The 24,827-nt window shown below is 36.9% G+C and overlaps 1 long non-coding RNA gene across 2 annotated transcripts in view; it reads right to left on the bottom strand.

The window, feature by feature from the left end:
- Positions 1-7,415: 7,415 nt before the first annotated feature.
- LOC103694260 (uncharacterized) overlaps positions 7,416-24,827 on the bottom strand; it is a 159,492-nt gene continuing 142,080 nt past the window's right edge. Inside the window, exon 6 of one of the 2 annotated variants that reach the window (XR_010059943.1) lies at positions 7,416-7,698. This is a non-coding gene — a long non-coding RNA (uncharacterized LOC103694260). The remainder of the gene's footprint in view (positions 7,699-24,827) is intronic. The other variant, XR_005496315.2, reaches the window with a different exon arrangement.

Below are 24,827 nucleotides of genomic sequence, written 5' to 3' on the forward strand. Positions count from 1 at the left end.
GTCTCAAAAGGCCTTTGTTCTTTTTTGGAGGGAGGGGTTTGATGAATAATATAAACAGAAAACCTCCTCTGTGTTGTGTTTAAAACTCTATAGAAAGAGGTACAGATGAGATTCTGGTTAGACCTTTGCTCTCAGAAACTTGCACCTCACTAGCTGCCAGTGCAAATATGTTGGCACAAATATATAGAATCCCAAAACATAATTATATAAAAAGAACTAAGGGAAGAAAAGTACCTGACATACACACATGATACTTGAATTTGATCACTAGAACTGACAGTAAAAGTACAGACTCCGAACACCACACATGTGCCTTAGCATACCCATGTACATACACACACACACCGCACAACACATGAGTGCATGCATGAGCACACATGCACACACAGGCATACATACACAAATATACACATATAAATCAAATTAAAATGTATTTATTTGGAAGCTTTTGGGCTTTTTTCAAACAGGGTTGGAATAAGCATGTAGTAATCTGCTTAATAGCCATTAAACTAAACTACCAAATGCAAAAAAAAAAAAGATATTTCTGTATTTAAATGTCTGCTTTGCTAGGTTTCCATGTATTCTCATATGAAAACATGTATATGAAGCTGGCTATCACAGAGTTTGTTGAGGTTTTACCTAGACATTCCTGTTGCTTTCCTGACTCAGGGTCCATCACCACACAGTACAGTTTCCCCATAAAATTAAAATAATCATACATAATTTGGATGAACATTAGTAGCCACCAGCTATGTATCTATTAAGGTATTCTTTCTACTTCTCTCTAGGTTATTATATATTATCATGGTACGTTAGCAGAAAGAGAGAATATATGCTTTGGCAAAAAGAACAAGATTCAAACCAAAAATTTATTTGCTCAATTGTCTCTTTCAACTCTCAACTTTTATTTCCCACTGGGAGGTAGAAAGGAGCTTGTGCAAAGTACTTTTATTCCCAGGTAGCACACATTCCATTTATACCTTGGTACCTTCTGTACACTTTCATGCTAAGTTACACAAGCAGTATTTCTGATGGAACATCTGCCTGAGTATCTTTGGATGTGTGTCTGTGGAGTAGAGAAGCTGATTCTCATGAACATAAATATTTTAGAAAATCCAATCTTATATTTTATACATAGAAATCAAGTACATGGATAATATAGAAGAAAGTGAAATAGCTATTGATTTTTTTTCCAGGGAAGAAATATATCTATGAAGATAATTGAGCCAAGTAGTTTAGAATGGACCTTGGAGCATCTCTTTGGATAGACTATCAACCATTTTTATTATACACTTCTTTGTTTCTAATTGTGGATGTGTCTCAGTTCATTCATTTGCTGTGACAACATGCTATAAGAGGGTAACATTTAAAAGGCAGAAATGCATATTTCATAGTCTGGCATGTCTAAAATCATAGTAATGATGAATCCAGTCCCTGGATATGACTACAGTCATTTAGAAGGTGTCACTTTAGTGTATCTGCACATGGTGGAATGGGACAGGACAACTCTATGGGCCCTTTTTATGATGGCTTCACTTTTATAATCTAATTAACTTTTCTTGTGTTTGTTGTTGAGATTATGTTTTAATTACAGCATGTCTCAGTTCCTTTTTCTCCCTCAAAATGTTCCCATAATCCCTTTTGCCTCTCCTTCAAATTCATGAACTCTTTTTCCATAAACTGTTACTGCATGAACACATGAACTTGTATGTGTATGTGTGTGTATATTCCAAATATAAACTGTACAATGCTCCTTGTATGTATGTATGTTTAAATGGCTGACCATTTGGCACTGGAGAACAAATTGATGTGCTCTTCCCTGGGGAAGGCCACGTTTCCCACTCCTACTTAGTTACCTATGGGTCTTTGTATGGAGTTGAGGTTGAGATGTAATGGACTTTTCCAAATGCAGTTTTGTGTGTTTGTTGATGTCCTTGGTTGGGTCACATTTGAGTGGTCATGTTGATGAGACTTTATGGGGGTAGCTTCTGATGTCACTAGAAGACACAACCTTCTCCTAAGAATCTCCCCAAACATAGAATTCATTGCTGTTGCCCTTGGCTACTTCTAGGGGTTAAAGGTCAAGTCACTACTGCTGAAAACACAATGAACTTCAGAAAAAAAGCCTAGGGGTTCCCAAGTTGGAACTGATCTAATCACCTTTTTAAAAGCCTCATTACTTGAAATAATGAGATTCATAGCAGAAGTCAATTTACAGACTGGGAAAAGTCAGAGAAACAAACATCTAGAAGATAGCATAGAATATTTTAAAATGGAGAGCATGTCATGGATTGGCAGGATTAATATAGTAAAAATGGCCATTTTACCAAAAGCGATCTACAGATTCAATGCAATCCCCATCAAAATACCAATCCAATTCTTCAAAGAGTTAGACAGAACAATTTGCAAATTCATCTGGAATAACAAAAAACCCAGGATAGCTAAAACTATCCTCAACAATAAAAGGACTTCAGGGGGAATCAATATCCCTGAACTCAAGCAATATTACAGAGCAATAGTAATAAAAACTGCATGGTATTGGTACAGAGACAGACAGATAGACCAATGCAATAGAATTGAAGACCCAGAAATGAACCCACACACCTATGGGCACTTGATTTTTGACAAAGGAGCCAAAACCATCAAATGGAAAAAAGATAGCATTTTCAGCAAATGGTGCTGGTCCAACTGGAGGTCAACATGTAGAAGAATGCAGATCGATCCATGCTTATCACCCTGTACAAGCTTAAGTCCAAGTGGATCAAGGACCTCCACATCAAACCAGATACACTCAAACTAATAGAAGAAAAACTAGGGCAGCATCTAGAACACATAGGCACTGGAAAAAATTTCCTGAACAAAACACCAATGGCTTATGCTCTAAGATCAAGAATCGACAAATGGGATCTCATAAAACTGCAAAGCTTCTGTAAGGCAAAGGACACTGTGGTTAGGACAAAACGGCAACCAACAGATTGGGCAAAGATCTTTACCAATCCTACAACAGATAGAGGACTTATATCCAAAATATACAAAGAACACAAGAAGTTAGACCGCAGGGAGACAAATAACCCTATTAAAAAATGGGGTTAAGAGCTAAACAAAGAATTCACAACTGAGGAATGCCGAATGGCTGAGAAACACCTAAAGAAATGTTCAACATCTTTAGTCATAAGGGAAAAGCAAATCAAAAGAACCCTGAGATTTCACCTCACACCAGTGAGAATGGCTAAGATCAAAAACTCAGGTGACAGCAGATGCTGGCGAGGATGTGGAGAAAGAGGAACACTCCTCCATTGTTGGTGGGATTGCAGACTGGTACAACCATTCTGGAAATCAGTCTGGAGGTTCCTCAGAAAATTGGACATTGAACTGCCTGAGGATCCAGCTATACCTCTCTTGGGCATATACCCAAAAGATGCCCCAACATATAAAAAAGACACGTGCTCCACTATGTTCATCACAGCCTTATTTATAATAGCCAGAAGCTGGAAAGAACCCAGATGTCCTTCAACAGAGGAATGGATACAGAAAATGTGGTACATCTACACAATGGAATATTACTCAGCTATCAAAAACAATGCCTTTATGAAATTCGTAGGCAAATGGTTGGAGCTGGAAAATATCATCCTGAGTGAGGTAACCCAATCACAGAAAAACACACATGGTATGCACTCATTGATAAGTGGCTATTAGCCCAAATGCTTGAATTACCCTAGATGCCTAGAACAAATGAAACTCAAGACGGATAATCAAAATGTGAATGCTTCACTCCTTCTTTAAAAGGGGAAAAAGAATACCCTTGGCAGGGAATAGAGAGGCAAAGATTAAAACAGACACAGAAGGAACACCCATTCAGAGCCTGCCCCACATGTGGCCCATACATATACAGCCATCCAATTAGACAAGATGGATGAAGCAAAGAAGTGCAGGCAGACAGGAGCCGGATGTAGATCGCTCCTGAGAGACACAGCCAGAATACAGCAAACACAGAGGCGAATGCCAGCAGCAAACCACTGAACTGAGAATAGAACCCCCGTTGAAGGAATCAGAGAAAGAACTGGAAGAGCTTGAAGGGGCTCGTGACCCCTTATGAACAACAATGCCAAGCAACCAGAGCTTCCAGGGACTAAGCCACTACCTAAAGACTATACATGGACTGACCCTGGACTCTGACCTCATAGGTAGCAATGAATATCCTAGTAAGAGCACCAGTGGAAGGGGAAGCCCTGGGTCCTGCTAAGACTGAACCCCCAGTGAACTAGACTGTTGGGGGGAGGGCGGCAAGGGGGGGAGGGTGGGGAAGGGAACACCGGTAAGAAAGGGGAGGTGGAAGGGGTATGTTTGCCCAGAAACCGGGAAAGGGAATAACACTCGAAATTTATATAAGAAATACTCAAGTTAATAAAAAAAATAATAATAATAATCAGCTACTCATATTAACACATACATTTATATTTAATATTTTATTTATATTTATATCATATAAATTATAAATTCTGTATATTTACATATATTGTTTATACATATTATATAATATATAATAAATGGATACATAGACAAATACACAAATAAAAAAAAATGGAGAGCATGAATCATATCCAAAGTCATGCTCATACAGGATCAATGTTGCTTCTTCACTCTGCTGTGTATACCCTGAATGGAGCATGCAGAAAGTCTGCAGCAGTGCTCATTTAGAGTACAGGAAACAAATTCTAATGTGACCTTACCACCGCCAAGCACAAAGCTTTTGAAGAGGTACTGACTGTGCATTAAATGGCACATACCCACAGATCTGTCCTTGCAAAACTTTCTCTGAACACTTTATTTTAGCCGTTTCTTTATCATTGTATGTTTGTCAAGTGCTTCATAATTAAATCACCCAGAGCTTCTGTATAATCAGAATCCACTGGTTTGTCAGCATATAAAAATAAGAGTTTAAAAAAGCACAGTAAGAAATCAAGAAGTTTAGATTAAGACAGAGACAATATATATGCAATATACCCACAAGCTAACTAAAGGCAGCATCCAAGAGAAACTAAAAGGCATGAGTTAGTACTTCTTTATAGAGACTCCCTCAGGAACATGATTGTTGACTTAGTCATCTGGGACCTCTGACCAACAAAAGTTTGAGAGAATAAATTTTGATGTTTGTAATTCAAAAAGTGTCTATTTTTCATAAAGAACTTCATAAAACTAACGCAATTAGATAGAGTTTCTCTTTATGCAGAGGAGAGGGATGTAAATATAGAAGAATCATGCTATTAATTATTTATCTTGAACAATATATATAATATATATAATTCTTTCTATTAAACTTCACATATTTTAATTGAAATTTTCTGACATTGGCCAACAAGATTCCTCCAAGAACCAAAGATCACCTAACAAATATCTGAAATAGTTGGTTAGGTTGCAAGTACCAGCCATGAGGAGCCCTCTTGTGAGTTATTGCTCATGATTGTTCAAGAGACTCCCAAACTATACAGCCTATTGTAATTGCCCTTGGATGCCCCTCAAAGATAGAATGTAAACCCCTATTGCTGAAACCTAGTAATCTTCAAACCCAGAGCCCAAGAGTCTCAGTTCTAGAATTGACCTAAAAGAATCCTCCTCCCTGAAGACTACATTCCATGGTACCAGAAGGCACCATGCAAACTTCCAAAAAAGGTAAGGAAGCAATAGTCCTACCCAGCTATGATACTGCTGAATCACAATAAGGATCAGCATAGCACAATGGCACCCGTGCCACAATGGTAAAATAAAATAAAATGTAAAATTAACAGCTCTGTAACTGGAATTAAGATCCACTCCAAGTAGGATAGATAATACCTGGTCCTGGAAACCTAATGATCTATTCAGAGCTAGTGACATCATGAATCATGGAGGAGATTGTAAAGCTACAACTTCATTTCCATTTCATGGATACCAATACTGAAAACCACAGTCAAACAAAATGTATACAACTCAAAATGTATACAAAATGTATACAACTCAACCCCGATAGATACATCTACAGAGCACTTCCATTCCAGACACCCATATAACACTGGGGAATAGAGTAACAGCCACAGGAAAGCCCATGAGACCTCAACCTTAAACAATGAACTACGGGTAACCAAGAAATGCTGAAAGTGGAATAGTCTTCCCCAGAGAGACACATACTAATTGGTTATCCAGTACCAAATAGCCAGCCATTAAAACATATATGAGTAATGTTTCTCGGACTGAGCAGGACATATTTAGGTATATTTAAGTCTATACATATACATGTATGGATGTAATGATAATTAATGAGAAAAGCAGTCACAGATTTGAAAATGACCAAAGAAGAATTTATAGGAAGGTTTGGAGGACAAAAAAGGAAAAAAATGATGTAATTTTAATCTCAAAAATAAAAGAAAAAATGGAAGAAATATTAATGCCCAAATACATTATCCCTAAAGTGTCTCTCAATTTTGATGCAGTAATAATGATCAGATAGCCTATGGAGTCACTGACAAAGAAAATCTATGTGATGAAGTGAACTTATAAAGGAATTGGAGAATTTTATTTTCAACCTCTACCTCATCTGCATTATCTCACCCCTGAGGTGTAAGCAAAGTATATCTTTCAACTAAAGCAAGTTGAAGTGCAAAAGAACAATCAACATTTTATCACACAGGATGTACAACTATAGCAAGATTTTTAAACAAACATTACTCCTATGCTGAGAATGTTTATAGTAAGATTTCCCACTTAACACTTTGTTGTTACAGTGCAAATAAATTTAATCTATTTCCTCTTCAGGTTTTCTGTCAGCTGGAATTCATTTAATAGTTCAAATAGTATTTATTGAACATCTCACTGTTAACAGATCCTTTTATTGGAGCACATTGAGTGATGTGTTAGAGATACAAAAAAAAATCAAAGAGCATTGGCTTTTAAGGTTTAAGAGTCTAATAGGGATAACAGTCAATAAAACCAGTTTTATGAATTTTAATGAGTGGTAAATTACAGTTATGAAGTATTCACAGGAAAATATAAAAATGGGGATATGAAAGTGTCTTGGTTGGTTTAACATGTAAACTGTCTCAAAGATGATCAGTTGTAATCAGAAATAATGAAGGAAATGAAACATGAATAACTTTTTAATCAATAATTATATAAAATTATAATATAGTATGACAGAATACTATCATGGGTAATGGACTGAGAAAGTAAACAAAGTTGATAATTAAGGAATGCTTTCTCTCTCTCTCATGCACACTCATGCACACATGCACATACACACATACATGGGTGTATTCAGGCATATATGCACAAATACATCAGAGTTGCACTCTCATACCCATCTATACATCACCAAGGCTAATTTTATAATATTTACTAGCAAAGAAAAGAATATGGTTCTACCTGCTTTACACCAGCCTTTCCAATCAGCTACTTTCATTAAAATAGCAGTGTACCATAACCTTAAAAATTAGCATGTATATTCCTCAGTAAGAACTGAATAAGAGGTAAAATCAAGGTTAAAATGAATAAACACTCAGAAAGCCAACATGATACTTAAGATTTCTGAGAAAGTAAGTAAATAGACAAATAAAAAGTGCTTCAAGAGCCTCAAAAGGGACTTACTACTACATATGTGCCAAGGGCCTCACACCAGCCCATGTAGGCTCCTGGTTGGTGGCTCAGTCTCTGGGAGCTCCTTGGGGACTGGAATATAAATAAACAATAAATATATAAATTTTTAAAAATAAAATAAGGTCTTAGTGCCTCCACCCTGTAACAGACAACAGCAGAGAACCTGTCTCCTACAAAGAGTGCTTCATCTGGGAACAAGGAAAAAATAAGAACTTGGCTGCAATCTCCTTCATAAGTGAATCTGGCCTCTTTTCACTAACCCATGAAGGTCTCTTTTATGACTGTGTCAAGCATTTTATTGTTAAAAGCAGACCTCTTAGAAAATTACAATAAAACTTTTATTTAAATTATTTTTGCTATTAATTTAGATATACCTATATGTGTATAGTATGAATAATATATAACTATTGACAGGTATCATGCACAAATGCATGACTATACCAACATATAATAATAATTCATGATATATAGTCAATATCTGTTAACTATGTGATATAAATTACAGTGCACATATCATTATATAATGTATGTTTATATATAATTTAATATTATATATAGTCACATAATAAGTGAGATGCAAAATGCTGAAAACACAAAATTAATCATCTTAAACTGAGCATAATGCTAATAGGCATTTTTACTCACTAGTATTTACGTCCAGTGAAAAGTCTTTTCACTGATAGCTGGATCCAGAAATTAAAACCAATGAAGAAAATCAACAGAGAGGGATCTGAGTAAGTTTAGTGAAAAATTTTCTATGCTTCCTTGATAGTTCTCATCCTTGTGACTTCAATTATTCACAGTCCCACACTTCATACTCTTAACATATTTATTTCACACTCTGTACATAATTGTTTATGATATATCAAAGTCAAGAATCTATGCGGATAGAAAAAATGGGATTCTAGGCTTTGCATAATAAAACCTGTATCACAAAACAATAAGACATCTAGGCATCCATTTGTGTCATAATAAACCGTCTCTTTTTCTAAACTAGGCAATTAGATAAAGCGTATTTGACTTCACCAAGGAGTGAGATATAGAAAATGATATTCTCATGCTTCATGGCTAGTTTAATTAGATCTTATGGAAAATAAGTCAACAAGGCACCTCATTATTCAACTTCTTTCTTTGGGGTGAAATCTCCTTTTATTATCTAAAATATAGCACTGTCAGAAGCACCCAATTTCTCTTGGTAATGGACCTAATTGTGTCATTAATCATAGTGGCTGTGTTTGAATTTGGTTAGTTTTAAGAAATTTAGGCAAAAATTCTTTCTTTCTTATGAAAATGAAGCAAATCACACCATAGTAAAATTTAATTTTTTTCATGACTTGCAACCACCCTCTAGTCAGCTAATCATTATGCCAACTGAGTAAAAGCATGGAATATGTGCATTAACATTGATGATTTTTTCATTAGATCAAGATACTTACATCTGGTTTGCTAGGCAAATGATGGTATTGGATTGAAATTGCAAAGATAATGTTAGCGATGGCCAAATTTAGTTAAACTGAAGAACCAGTATATTTGCACATTCTTCCAAGGAGCCATCTGTCATTTAATTCAAGCACAGATCACCCAGCCTTATAAGCACTATGACAGAATGAAAACGCTAACCAAAACTTTAACAAGCTTGAAAAATTAGTATAATCAATGCTCACATTACGGTTTGTTTCTGCTCAATCCACAATCTTATATACACATATTTATTAATTTATTCAATGAAGATTTATTCAATTAATTATGTTAGAGACACACTGCTGAGTATTAAGAAAACAACATTAAACAGGAAGCACATATTCTGTATCCTCCTGGAGACTAAATTCACAAACCTGCTGGTGATCAAAGAGTTTTCACAGCAGTAGAACTAATTTGCTGAGTTCACCAATTTACTGAGTCTCCAAAGTATACATAAATTTACTTCACATTCAGCAAATTGAATGCCTTATTAAGGCTATTAAAGCTTTGTTTTACAGTTTGGTATCAATTCTACTAAAACCACTTAAAGATGAACAATTTGAAGTCATTACATTTTGCTAATTTGTTGTGTTTTGTCATTGACAACCTAGTCATTCAGTGAACTGGTTTGGGGACACTGAGCACCAATGAGAAGCCTTGACCCAAGCAGCTTATTCTACCCGCCCTTGCTGATGTTCAACCCCAGGACCAACAGGACAGTGCATCTCAGAAAAACCTCACCTCAAACTGTATGCAACTGTTGCAAAGAGACCTTGGAACTCTCGCCTATGTGTCTATGATACTGAGTTTAACTTTATTTTCAATTCAGGGGTAGCTCTCTATACGTATAACTTTTGACTCAAAATCCAGTTCTCCTAACAGGTACCTTGCCAGGACCTGCATTTTCCTCTTTGTAGTCTATTGACTTTTTATGGATTCACCATGCTAATAGTTTTTAAGAGAAGATAACAAGAAAAAAGTAGATATTTCTCTAAAGAAGCTCATGTTCAACTCAGATGATAGAGAACATCTAAGCTGAAAGCTGAAAACACTGGGTTCCAAGGCTCCTGTGGATTCCCAGCAAGAGCCGCATGGTATAAGATCAGCAGGTACCTTGTTACCTCAGCATATTCTGGCAAACCATATATAGAGTTTACAAAACAGTAGTGCTCACTGACTCTGCACAAAGTTGTGAGGATAAAGTGGGTATCAGACAACGTATCAGGCGTGGGGTTTTCATTTGTTCAGCAAATATTTTAGCCACATAAATCAAGCTGAGATGGACCCAGAAGTTTTACCCCTACTGACTAGTTTTCATAGAACTAGAAGGTGCTGTGCATGCTACTGGAGAAGAAAAGTAACCAGTTATATGGCAGCCAAGACCCCTATGAGCCACAGTAACAATATAGGAAGATATGCACACTGGTGCAATAGTAGCACATTATCAGTTACCAACCATTTTCTGATTGGATTTAAGTTCTGCCCCAATAGATGAGATTCATAGCTGACACCATTATGGCACTAAAAACCTATGGCAACTCAGGTCACAGGACCTAAGGAGAACCTACTACTATTATGCTGCCAAATAGACATAGTATTAAATAAATCCTAATGATTTATTATAACAATATAATCAGTGTATCTCTCTGAGATGTATCAACTGAGAAGCTTCTATTTACAGTAGATGGTGATTAATGCACTGGTTCACGAGTGGCAAAGAAGAGAAAATAAAAGACTGAATAACGTTTAGCAACAAAGACAACATATACACTGCATAATCCCCATAGCCTCAGGAAGCATTGAAGAAGGGGGCCTGGGAAACGTGTAAGCAATAGCAGTGACAGATTAATACAATGAACAAGCTATTTTCTGAACGAAGTAGGGTAACTTCGCCAATGAACTCACACTAGTAGCAACAGCATGTAAAAAACGTGTGCAAGTCAAAGCCAGACCAAGTCTCACCATGGAGAAAGAGGGAAGTTGGACACAAAATTCCACCCTAAGCCATGGAACTATGAGCAGTAGTTAGCTGCTGAGAGAGAGAAAGACAGTTTTTCTCTAAAAGGATAGACCTAACAAATAAATCACTTTCTGGTGGAAGATCATATGTCCAAGAATATTTGGAGAACATTAATTGATCTCTCTCTCTCTCTCTCTCTCTCTCTCTCTCTCTCTCTCTCTCTCTTGCGTAGTCACCAACATCTGTCATATTGAACCTAACGCCCACTCAACAAGAGAGAAATCACCATGCCTACTTCTGGATATCTAGTCAGCTTCTCAGGACTAATGAGGTCATGGACCTTAGGAAAAAATCCATTATATTCATGTTGCTAGACCAGTATCATTTCTTACTACATCTAAATCTCATCCTTATAAGTCTAGCTATCATCCCTCATGCACAAAAGCTTCCCTTACGGCATATAGAGAACATCACAGAAAAACCACAACTGGAATCAACCACAATGCAGGAATCCAGAAGAGCAGCCCCAGCAGATACATCTAGATCATAGCTCCTGCACCGTTTGCTGAGTGAACATCATGAAAGAGGAGGTGGAAAGATGAAGAGGCAAAAAGACTTCTGTCAAACAGTTTCTCATAGACACAGTTTCAGTGTGACATTTCAAAGAACAGTATGCTAAAGCTCAGCTTTGCAACACGCATATAATTACTAATTCAAGGACGATGTGGGAAAACACAGAGGTGGAGCAGCACACTTTCCAGTAGATGATCATCCCAGGGCAAGTTTGATTCTTTGCCATATTAATATAATGTGCTTTCACTTCCTTTGAAGCATTATCATCTTCTGTCTAATATAATAACCACAAGCAACACATAAGGCAGATCCAAATAATATCCTCATCTTACAGAAGAGGAAGCAGCTGGCAGTGGTGTGGTTACTGCATCAACAAGTCAGAAAAACCGCAAACTCTGACTTTCCTTTTCCAAAAATATTTATAGCAAGAAGGAATATTAATTATACATGATTCACTTAACTTAATGGCAAGGGGTTCAAGCTCAAAACTATCATAGTGATTAAATGTCAATCAAAAGGTTATAAATTAATCAAGTTCACCTGGATAAAGAAAGGTCCATGATATGTATCCATAAAGTAAGGAAGGGAAAAAATAAGATTCCTACTTTATTTCATTGACAAATACCTGAGAAATGTAAATTAAGAAAGAGGTTTTCAAAACAATGACTTTATGAAATTCATAGGCAAATGGATGGAACTGGAAAATATCATCCTGAGTGAGTTAACCCAATCACAGAAAAACACACATGGTATGCACTCATTGATAAGTGGATATTAGCCCAAATACTCGAATTACCCTAGATGCACAGAACACATGAAACTCAAGAAGGATGACCAAAATGTGGATGTTTCACTCCTTCTTTAAAAGGGGAACAAGAATACCCTTAGGAGGGGATAGGGAGGCAAAGTTTAGAACAGAGGCTGAAGGAACGCCCATTCAGAGCCTGCCCCACGTGTGGCCCATACATATACAGCCACCAAACTAGATAAAATGGATGAAGCAAAGAAGTGCAGGCTGACAGGGACCGGATGTAGATGTCTCCTGAGAGACACAGCCAGAAAACAGCAAATACATAGGGAAATGCCATCACTAAACCACTGAACTGAGAATGGGACCCCTGTTGAAGAAATCAGAGAAAGGACTGAAAGAGCTTGAAGGGGCTCGAGACGCCATATGAACAACAATGCCAAACAACCAGAACTTCCAGGGACTAAGCCACTACCCAAAGACTATACATGGACGGACTCTGGGCTCCAACTGCATAGGTAGCAATGAATAGCCTAATAAAGGCACCAGTGTAAGGGGAAGCCCTTGGTCCTGCCAAGCCTGGACCCCCAGTGAACAGGATTCTTGGGGGGAGAGCGGTAATGTGGGGAGGATGAGGAGGGGAGCACCCATATAGAAAAGGAGGTGGAGGGGTTAGGGGGATGTTGGCCTGGAAACCGGGAAGGGGAATAACATTTGAAATGTAAATAAGAAATACCCAATTTAATAAAGATGGAAAAAAATTGTTTTGCAAAAACAAAAGAAAGAAAGAGGTTTTCTGGACTCCTAGTTTGATGGTATATTGCACCATAGCACAGAAGGCAGGGAGGGGTACAGGAGAGTGAGATAACTACATCTATGGTCAAGAAACATATATATATGATTGTTAGTGTTCAAATTGCTTCTTCCTTTTATTCAGTCTGGACTATAATACTATATCCTATGTAATAATATATCCAGTCTCAGTTAACCTGATGCAAAACTCCTTCACAATATGCCCAGAGTCTTATCTTCTAAGTTATTCTAGATGCTGTCAAGTTAATTATCAATACAAACTGTCATAAAGACTAGGAAGAAAGTGGTACAGAATGATTCCTGAGCCATTTTTGTATACTGTGTTAAGAGGTAAAAGAAAAAACTATCAGAAAAAGTAATTTAGACATAGATAATGGTAAAAAAAAGACATTAGTTATGAAGGATTTAAGAATAAAGTCTATCTAGTTACTCTGTGGAAGGGCTGTTTGGAGTAGCAAGTTCAGAAAACTATGTACATCATCAACATATTAGATTCACTGTTGGGAAGTTTAGTCCAAATTTCTTTTGCTACAGCTGGATACCACAGAAAGAGCAATTTATAGAGACCAAAGGTTCTTCTGGCTCATCGTTCTAAGGCTGGGAGGATCAACATTGAATGGCTACAGCTGGTGAGGTCCTTGCTGGTGGAGTCTGCAGACTCAGGGCAGCACAGCTAATCATACAATAAGGCAAACATTTTAGCTCAGATTATTTTTAGAAATCCACAGCTTCACTCATAGGGCTTCATATAACATTAGTCACCTCCCTAATATGAGAGTATGATTAAGTTTTCATCTACCTATAGGAAGGAAAACCAACATGAGTTTTAGTGAGTATATTTAAAGCATACATAGGCACTGTGAAAGATCATTGGGTGGTATCAAATACATTACATTAGTAGATATTCCAATGCTCAGAATAACAACTCTGTAAAAACTATACATAGTTCATAAATAAAAGAAATGTACATGTGAAGAGGAAACACTTGCAAGGTATAATGGTAGGCAGCTTGAAATCACTCTCAACTAAACAAAACCAACAAGAATTATTGTAATGTTCTTATAATTGCTCTCAAGTGGTATTATGTTAAAATAAAGGCTTGATAATAGGTATGAATGGACAGAATAATTCTTTTATCAGAGCTGTGAAATAAGTCTGGTGTGAGCACAAAATGAACCATCATGGAGTTGTTTGGATGATCTGCCCGCATTCATCTTGGTAGCCAGCAAGAACAAAAATAAAGAGAGAAATGTTATGATTTGAGGATGGAGCTCAGATAGTAGAGGGGTTGCCTAGCATGCATGAAACTCTGACTTTGATTGATTCCAACACCTATAAATTCTGGAACACATGAGTATAAACCCAAGATTTCGGAGTTGGAGGTAAGAGGATAAGATATCCAGGGTCATCCTTAGCTACATAGTGAGTTTGAAAAGAGCCTGGGCTGCAAGAGAGACCCTGGAGATGGAGGAGGAGAGGAGCCAGAAACATAGAGACATAGGAAAGACAGACAGACATAGACAGAGATATTAGATTGACAAAATCTCACATTATCGTTTAGTCTTCTCTGGATTATTAAACTATATACATTACTAAGAAATGAATACTAGCAATCTTGTCTTGTTCTAAAGATATAGCATCTGTGTCCTGAATCCCATACATTAAAAAATCATTAATAAAAAAATCTCAAGTCCATCATAATAAAGTCTGTTAAATTAGGAAGATCTCTGTTCAAATGAGAACAGCAGTTACTGCCCATTTTATTTAAGAAGTTAGCATTTTTTTCCTCCAGAGTTCAAACATTTGGAAAACAAAACCAGCATGCTGCCCATAACAAATAAGACCCTCCTGGTGCCTTGTATATTAAGAACTTAGATTAGTGCCATATTTGGGATCCTTAATTCAAAGCATGTGTAAATGCTTTGAGGCTCTCGGACAGATTTCCATGATTGTGTGGAAAACTGCAAATAAAAGATAAAAATGTGAAGTAAATAAAAATGCCTCTGTGTATAAAGAGGCATGTGCAACAAGAGCCTTAGGAACAAATCAATGAAAGTACAGGGACTGATGACAAAGAGTCAGTGCCTAATGCAAAAAGGAAAAAGGAAGAAGAGTGGAAAATAATTCCCACTGCTGTTAACTCCAACACCCATTTGAGATTTTTAGTATTAAAGTCATATGAAATTAGCTTTAACCAAAAAAATAATAATAATTAACTCAACTATCTTTCCAATGTGTTTCCTAAGTTAATTAGTATATGTCATCATTGTATTGTAGTTTAAATAATTAGAAGTTGGAGAGATGGTTCAGGAGATAAAGTTTAATGCACAACAGTGAGGATCTTTACTCAAATGTCCAGAATGCATGTAAGGAGGTCATAAGAGTTTGTGTCTGTGACTCTTAGACTCCTAAAGTGAAATGGGATATTGAAAGAGAAGCCTTACGAGTGAGTGGCAAACAATAAAATAAGAGATCGTCTCAAACAATTGGAAATATCCAACATCGAGGTTGTCCTCTGACCTCTAGACACCAGAGTAAACACACACACACACACACACACACACACACACACACACACACACACACTTTACACCTACATATAGTATTTTCTTTCAGTATTGAATCTTGACTGATAAAAATGGATTGAAGAGGAAGGCTTTGGTCTGGGGACAAGGGAGGAATAGGATGAGGAACTGTGGGGTTGGTGCTGGGAGAGTGGGCAATGGCTGGATTGCTTTAGATAGATAGATGATAGATAGGTGACAGATAGATAGATAGATAGATAGATAGATAGATAGATAGATAGATAGATAAATGAGATATATAGAGATATACTATGTTGCATTACATATATGTAAATTTAAAATTGAATAAATAAAAATATGCAATGTGAGTTCAGTGTATGTATTTGGCCCTTTGTAATTCACTAACATGAGAAAACAGGTTCATGGGGCTGAAGACATGGCTCAGAAGTTTAGAACATCTTGTTCTTGAATAGAATCAGAGTTCACGTGCCCACACCTATGAGGGGCACTTAAACTACTTGTAACCCCAGCTCCAGGGGATCTGACACTGTCTTCTGATTTCTGCTGTACATATGCACACATACCTATGCAAAGACATAGACACAGATACATACACACAAATGAGAATAAATCTTTAAAATTAAGAAAATATATTCAAACTACTAATACTTTGATTGATAGAGATATTTTAGGGTCAAAAGGAGGTTCTACCATCTGCTGTTTCATTCCCTTAACTGGATTGTTTTCACTAGATGCTATAATTAGAATAGGGATTATTTTCATGCTAAAATTTTATGGCAGTATAATTCACATTTGCAGGTTGGGCCTTTTTGTCATTGTTCTGTTGTATGTTTCTCTAAAGCCATGCCTCCCTAAAACTAACACTTCTGCAAAATTCTAGAAGTTGACAATCTCTCTCTTTGAACAAACAAGATTTCTTCATACTTTCTCATATTTGGTTTATTTATCTAGTGCTTTCTGAATTATTTAACATGAAGTTTTTTGATGCTACAACTCACTGACAAATGATAGGTAAATGTGGGGAAAATCTAATTAACTTTTCTGATTACAAAAAAAATGAGCCAACATTGATTCAATATGTTTCTTTAATTATAGTTATTAGGTTTTAAGACAGCTTTTAAATAGGAAATATACTTACTTGTTATTATTAGTGTGGATGCCACAGCCACTTGTATCTAATCTGCTGTAGAGACCAACACCTTAGCAGACACACAAAAAAAAAAATACAAAAAAACCAACAAAACAAAAAAATAAAAAAGAAATTGGGAGGAGAGACACAGTAGCATCTATGCTGGCTTGTCACATGAGCCTTGTGCTTTGTTATAATTAATGAGCAACTTGTACCTCAATAGACTCAATAGACACCAAATACAGGTCAGCGACATGTACCACCAATGAAACCCAATCTTCCAGAATTCTAGCCACATAATCTTCTATTCTCTATAAATTTCCTGGTCTTAGTATTTTATTACAGCAATAGAAAACACACTGAGACAAATGATATCAGTGAACTGGGCCATGTAGAGCTTCAAAGAAACACACTAGTTCATTGAAAACTAATTGTAAAGTCTTTTCATTATAAATGAAAAAAAGTCCAGACTATCTATATGAATTCCTGGCACAAAAAGAATCAATGAGCATAATTCTTAAAAGCTATGAATTAACCTACATAAAAATTCTTAGAAGCCAACTGAAAAAAAAGAAAAAATAATCCTTCATTGTGAGACGTCCTAAAATAGATAATAATAACTAATCAATCCATCAAGGTGCGCAAAAAGAGCTGTTCTGTGGATGTCTGATGCTCCTTCAGCTATTGAAACCATCCCATTTAGAAACACTATGGGAATCGTCTCTAAATAAAACAACGTCCTCAGAAATAAGGGGAATACCAGTTTGAAAAGAGTCCAGCCCAAACTTGGACCAGTGCTGGAAGCTCTATGCCAAGAGGATATGGTCTGTTCCGCCTTCTGTTGTTACACATCACGATCTGTAACTTGCAGCTTCATTCTCAGGAGTTCTGTTACAGTATGATTTTAGCACGTAAGTAGCTAACTTTCAAACTTGTCAGGGGCTTCGAGATGTCACAAAAAGTCACCAGAAGCCTTTTAGATGTTGACTGTATGGTATTTGAGGGAGAAACATTTAGTAAATACTTAAGGATTGGTGTCTTCTAGCATATTTCAAGTCTAAATATCTGCTATCATAATTTGAATGTTTCCAAGTTTTAGCACATTTTCAATTTTGTGATACAAATAACAAATGGCTTTTAAAATCTTGTTTATTTTCTCAGAAAATTTACTAAAACGCAGACATGGTTGAGCCCACCAGCAATAGAGTGAATGAAAGTTGAGAAATAGTCAGTGGCCATTGAAATCACTGATCATATTAATGAAATGTAGACAGTGTGCTTGAAAGAAAACATCTTTATGAAACCATCAGTACAGAAAGCAAATTTGGGCCAATAAGAATTTAAAAACAGTAAAGCTTACATAATTCCTATCTTTCTAATAAAGGAGATAAAGAAAAGAATTGAAAAGAACTATTCCAGATGGTATGAATAAGACAATTCTAGGGGATATGTTCAGCAATAAAGGGAGGTGTCTGAGATGTTTAGAAGAAGCAAGTCAACAAAGAATTCACAAAGAATAGATATAATCGGAGATTCTGTGTAATACAAGTCTATGTACCCCAGAGAACATTTGGAGTTTGACTGAGCTTATCCCACCAGAGCAGGGCTCTGCTGTAGGGAAGCATTGAAACACTGCTCTGGGGGTGGGAAAGTGCAGTCTTAGGTGTGGGAAAGCTGGAGCTGGTTTGCAGATGTCCCTGGACCTGCGAGGTTGGGGCCATGGATTTCTCAGACTCTTGGACATTCAGGCACCACTGAGAGTTGTGGAAGAGCAGGCTGGGGAAAGTGTCTAGTCTTGGGGTAGGGGGAGGAGGGATGGGAGTGCGGCGAGTGGGAGGAGTCCTGGATTGTCTCATGATGAAGATTGTCCTTGGCTTGATGGAGACAGTTTTAAGAGCAGTTGTGGCTGGGAGCACAGAGAGCCCTTCTACAGGAAATTAGGCTGAGGATTTGTAGGCAAAGACCTTCTTCATGGCTTTCCATGGCGGATCTTGGTGAAAAGAGACAGTTCATGGTTCCAAACAGTTTATTGTTATGGTAGAAAATGGATGTGTAAAACCATACCCTACTTCTCAGGGTGGGCCAGAGATTAAATACCTCTTGCAAGGAGGAATGATTGGGAATGGAAGCTTATTGGCTAACCTCTCAGAACATCTAGGTACCTCATTAGTATGGAGACTTCTGTTTCAGGCCTATAAGACTATAGGTCATATCTCTTTTATGTGACAAGCATGGTACGTGTTCCAAGTCAGGAGTCTGGCAGAGAACTAGGAGTCACCTTAGCCTCCTGTGTGTGTGTGTGTGTGTGTGTGTGTGTGTGTGTGTGTGTGTGTGTACACATGCACAGATTTTCTTGCCTATAAGTGCGAAGGCCAGAGGTTGACATCAAATATCTTGCTTTATGATTATCTACTAAATTTTTTGAGAAAAGGTCTCTCATTGAACATGAAACTATTCGTTTTTCTAATTAGCCAATGAGACCCAGAGATCTACCCATCTTCAACATGTACCCTCAGTTCTAGAGTTACAGGGACTAAACCATGCCCAGTTTTTAGGTGGATGTTTGGGATCCAATATCATGCCCTGTGCATGCACAGCAAGCACTTTAACCATTAAGACATCTCCTCAGCCAATAAAGAACCCACTTTGACACTAAAACAGAAGTCACACGGAGAAAACAAGAGTGACAATCGGGTTGATCTATATATTTAAGGCTGAAAATATGACATGAAATTTTACTCAAACACAAATAGTCTTGAGACTGAAAAGAGGAGGCAGGCAATAAATTCAACAACTTCAAATAAATACTTGAAATAGCCAAGTGCTGCATAAATTAAAATACTAGGGGTTCCTTAGTCCTGAAAGAACAAAAGAATCACGGAATTACTGACAATCATCCACTACTTTCATTATGCTATTTAAACAACTGTATCTTTTATTGGTTAAATATAAATTATGGAGTTGATGAATTGGTTTAGGTAGTTAGACCATCTTCAGACGTCAGGAAATCGTTGATGTGACTCCTGTTACTGTAGATTCATTTATCCCCTCTGAAATCTTGTATGACACAATCATGTAATATGTACCCTTTGACATTTCATTATTTTTGCCTTGTTCCTGAGAGTCATCCATGTGAATTAAAAAAAAAAAAGTCATCCGTGTGAATAAAAAGCCATCCTTTTTCTGCTGAGTAGTGTTCCATTATGTGTTATATCATTTGTTTGCTCATTGAGCAGCTGATAGTGGGATATTTAAAGTTCTAAACAATGAGAACTAATGGTTTCATTTACTTCCTATCCTAAGCAACAACACAGAACTTAAAAATGTAACTAGTAAATGAATAATGTTTGAATGGTAAAAAGCTCTTCATTTTTACTTTTCTAAAAGCAATCGTTGGGTGGTTGTTCCCTCAGTCTCTGCTCCAATTTTATCCCTGCATATCTTCTAGTCAAGACAAATTTTGGGTTGAAGGTTTTGTGGGTGGATTGATGTCCTCCTCCCTCCTCTGAAAGTTCTGCCTGGCTATAGAGGTGGTTATTTCATTCTCCGTATTGATCTCTGATAGGAATCTAAGCTAGGGTCACCATCATATCTGTTCCCATCCCAGGTCTCCAGCTAGTCACCAGAGATGTCTTCCCCTTACCCCCTCAAATTTCCATTTTCACTTCCAGGCCTCTCTCTTTTCCCCATACTTGATTATCATACCCCTTCTGTTCTTCCCCTCATCTCCTACCCAGTTCCTGGTCTCCATCAACTTCTCGTGACTAATTTAATCATATCTCCTTCTGTTTCTAAGAATTTTTGTGGTTAAGGGTTGGAGAGATGGTCAATGATTAAGAGTTCTGTTGGTTTGAATAGGTATACCCCCCCTCACAAACTAATGTGTTTGAATGTTAGGCCCTTAGGAAGTGGCACTATTAGGTAGTATGATCTTGTAGTGTATCTGTGGTCTTGTTGAAGGAAGTAAGTCACTAGGGATGGATTTGAGGTCTTCTTGCTCAAACAATGTTCAGTGTGATAGTCTCTCCTTGCTGCCTGCAGTTCAACATGTAGAACTTTCAGTTCCTTCTCCTGTGCCATGTCTGCCTGCATACCACCATGTTTCCCACCATGATAGTAATGAACTAAACCTCTGAAACTATAAACCAGCCCCAGCTAAATGTTTTCCTTTATAAGTGTTGCCAGGATCATGGTGTCTCCTCCCACCAGCAAAACCCTAATTAAGGCAGGAACATTTGCTGCTCTTATAGATTACCTGAACTTGATTACTAATACCCTGTTCAGGAGGTTTACAAACACCTGTATTTCAAGCTCCAAAGTATACAATGCCCTATTCTGAACTCTAGAGGAAAATAGACAGATACACACACACACACACACACACACACACACACACACACACACACGAGAGAGAGAGAGACAGACAGAGACAGAGACAGACAGAGAAAGAGAGAGAGAGAGAGAGAGAGAGAGAGAGAGAGAGGAGAAAGGAGAGAACTAAAACTAAATCTAAATAGAAAACTGATGATTGTGGTTAAAGCTAGCCTATTCCAACTTCTTGTATCTCGAATCTCAAATTTTGCTGTCAACATATCTGTGGAGTTCCATTTTGGTATGCAAGAGAATGTGTTCAGATGTTTCAAATAAAAAGATATAGAAAAATTGAGAAAGGCACAATTTTTTGTGTGTATCTTGGCACTAAACAAAGGTATCTTGGCACTTCTTTTATACTAAGTGCTTCTAAAGCACTTTGTAAAAATTCTTTACCTAAACTAAGCTTGCAAAGATTTTGCTTTCTACTACCTAGTAAGTTCTTTATAGTTTTTTTTATATTCAAATGTATTGTAAAATTCAATATAAACCTTTAATTAAGTGTAAAGCAAGGGTTGATATTAATTTATCTCCTATTTATCTATATCTCTACAGTCGTGAATTGCTATATAAATTGCCTTGTGGTTGGCCCTTTTTTAAAAATCAGCCTTGATCATATGTCTCAGGATGTATTTCTGGGTTTTCCATTTATTCTATTGATATATACATGTTTTGTCTCATGCCGATTAAGTGATTTTAATTGCTGTAGCATTCTAGTAAATCTGGACTCTCTGGAGATACTACAACCATAGAATGAGTATAAAAAGCTTTTATAAATTAAAAATGAATGACAGAACTGATTAAATAATGATAATGCTGATTTTATGAAACTCTGGCATTTAATCTCTGCCTACAAAAATATGCTTCTGTTTTCTAGGATCTCACTAATAATGTAGTCCCATTTATGAGCCTGTACAACAATCACTTCTCAGAATGACATTTCCTGCCTCACTTCCAATGGCACATATTTTATATAATACCTTTGACTTTTTAGACAAAGTATAGAATATATATCAGTCTAAATTGTGGTTCCCTGGTGGTTTAAAGACACATTTTACTCTCTTGCGTTTTGCAACAGCAGGCGCCCAATAAGTGTCAATAACATGGGATGTTATCAATTAACAATCAAAAAGAATTACTAGAAAACAGTACATCAGTGTTTACTCTCAGTAAATCAGATTTCCTGCAAGTAACATTACAGTTGCATACCAGGAACAAGAACTGATAAGCCAGGAAAATGACACTAAATCAAGAGAGTATGGCTCCTGGAAGACCTGATGTGCCCCTGTCATGCTGCAGGTGAGGAGCTGAACTCATCAAAGCTTCAACCTCTGCCTTTATTATGGCCCTCATTCTTCTTTCCTTAAGTGACTATATATTCTTGGATTAGAATATTGATAGTTTCTTGAGATATGCCTAAGGAAAGTACCTATGTGTCTAAATCTGCATGTTGACGAAATGATCTCTTTGTCACTGCAAAGTTGTGTTGATGTACATCCGGTGATTCCAGGTGATGTGAAGCAAAAAGGTCAGGTGGCAGAATGTGAGGGAAAGCAGCAACACAGCTCAGTTCAGCACAACTTATATCAAGCTTTGTCTACTCAGAAGAGAGAAGGATTCTCAGTCTGTAGAGTAAACATAGCTTCAAAGGGGAACTCAAAAGGTAGGTGTTTTCAAAGGAAACTGGAATTTCCCCGTAGGAAATCAAATAACATTTAAAAGGTGACAGATACGGTGTCTTCATATTCAAAAATGTCAAATTTAATGTTTCTTGATCAGAATGTGTTGCTAGTATATTGAGCAGCTTTTGAAAACTTTTAATACACGTTATGTAAGCAAATTTATATGACATCATCTGTGAAGAGACACATGCTTGTCAACTATGTTTTGCCAAGAATATACAGAAGGCACTAGTTTGTGAAAAGATGGTCTCAGGAAGAAATAAGAGTAGGTGCTAATCAGGGGATCCTAAAATGTCTGAACACTGAATAACTGAAACAAATTTTCAGATCAGAAGAATGCTAATTATCATATTTTGTAGCCAGAGGATGGTGAGTATGGGGCACCCCACATAAGTACTGTCTGCCTAATAACAAATAGACGTAGGGCTGGCTTGTTATATGCTACATCTGTGTCCTAGAACTGATGAACAAAAGAACTGAACAAGTTAGGGGAGACTTACTCCTAGCTTCCTGTTTGCACAGAAACCTTGTATTCTTTGGTTTGTAGATATCTCAATGCAACTGTTGAGCTAGCATGCCTCTGCCCATGCATTAGCTTCTCTGTGTATGTCTGCCTTGTGTTCAAGTTTCCTGTCTAAAAAAAAAAAAACACCAATCATCTTGAAATATGTCCCAAATTAGCCACTAACTAAAGACTGTACTCACAAATCAGGTCACCTGCTTAGGCATGAAATGTTACAACTTCCAGGTGGGCTTCAGAGTACATAGAGACACCTTGTGTCTCTATAATAAGATTGTGTTCACATTTGCATTCTTGTTTGGTTGTTATTCATGCCTTATTTGTGGAATTTGAATGATCTGACAGTTTCCCCAAATAACGGAGTGGTTTTTGATTGTCACCAACATTTTGAGAAAGCCAATCATTTTTCTGTACTCCCTCATATGTGGTTTTTAGTAGTAGTTTTAATCTATTCTCATTTCTCTTCAAAATTCAATCTCAGTGTGTGTGAGAGAATGTGTGTGTGAGAGAATGTGTGTGTGTGTAAATTCTCAGCACACACATGTGCACACACACAAACAGATTATAAATACCATCTAATAATATTGTGCTCACCTCATCATCAACTTAGTAAGAGACACCAGCAGAGTTTATTTGCATTCTTCTGTTAATCAACTCAGTTTAGTGCGTTAATTTAGACAAACTTCAGAAGCGTATTTTGTCTCATTGAAATAGAAAAATGTTCAGCATATTAGCTTTGATCACAGCCAGCCTTACCCAAGAATGAGTAAGACGTGAGTGTCCCACCTCCCTTATGAGTGGCAAATAGGAAACAAGCTGGAAAGATTTCTCCTACAGAATATGAATACAGAAAATGAGGAAGAGAACAGTAGAAGAAAGACTGAAGGAGAAAAGGAAAGGAAGTCCAAGGAGGAAGAAAAAGAAATAAGATTTGTTTTCACTCTACTGAAACCACAGATTATAAAATGTGCAGGGTATGTTGTTTCATTCAGCCATTATGCCTTTACTTCTTCTACCAGGACAGAACTTAAATTAACCTTCTGTCTCCAGTAACTGAGGTAGCTAGTCCTGCAGTATAAATGTTTTTACTTTTAGCAAGGCATCGATGACTCCTACAGTTAACACTTATCCAGATGATACCAAGTAAAATTCAATATATCTCCATTTAGCACTGGCCTTAATTTAATGCAGAAATAAGTGATAATGAGATTTCCTTTTTAGTTCTATTTCCTCTAGGGTTGGCATTTTGTATGTATAACTGGCTTTTTTTCCTTGGAGTAACTTGAATAAGGGTAGAAATGATATGCTGCCTTATTTGTTTCTGTCACAAATCTCAACCAACTACTCAATAAATATTTGTTAAATTAAATTATTTCTTTGATGTCTTAGCAGACAGTG

This window comes from Rattus norvegicus, chromosome 18, assembly GCF_036323735.1.
Source record: "Rattus norvegicus strain BN/NHsdMcwi chromosome 18, GRCr8, whole genome shotgun sequence".
NCBI classification, from domain to species: Eukaryota; Metazoa; Chordata; class Mammalia; order Rodentia; family Muridae; genus Rattus; species Rattus norvegicus.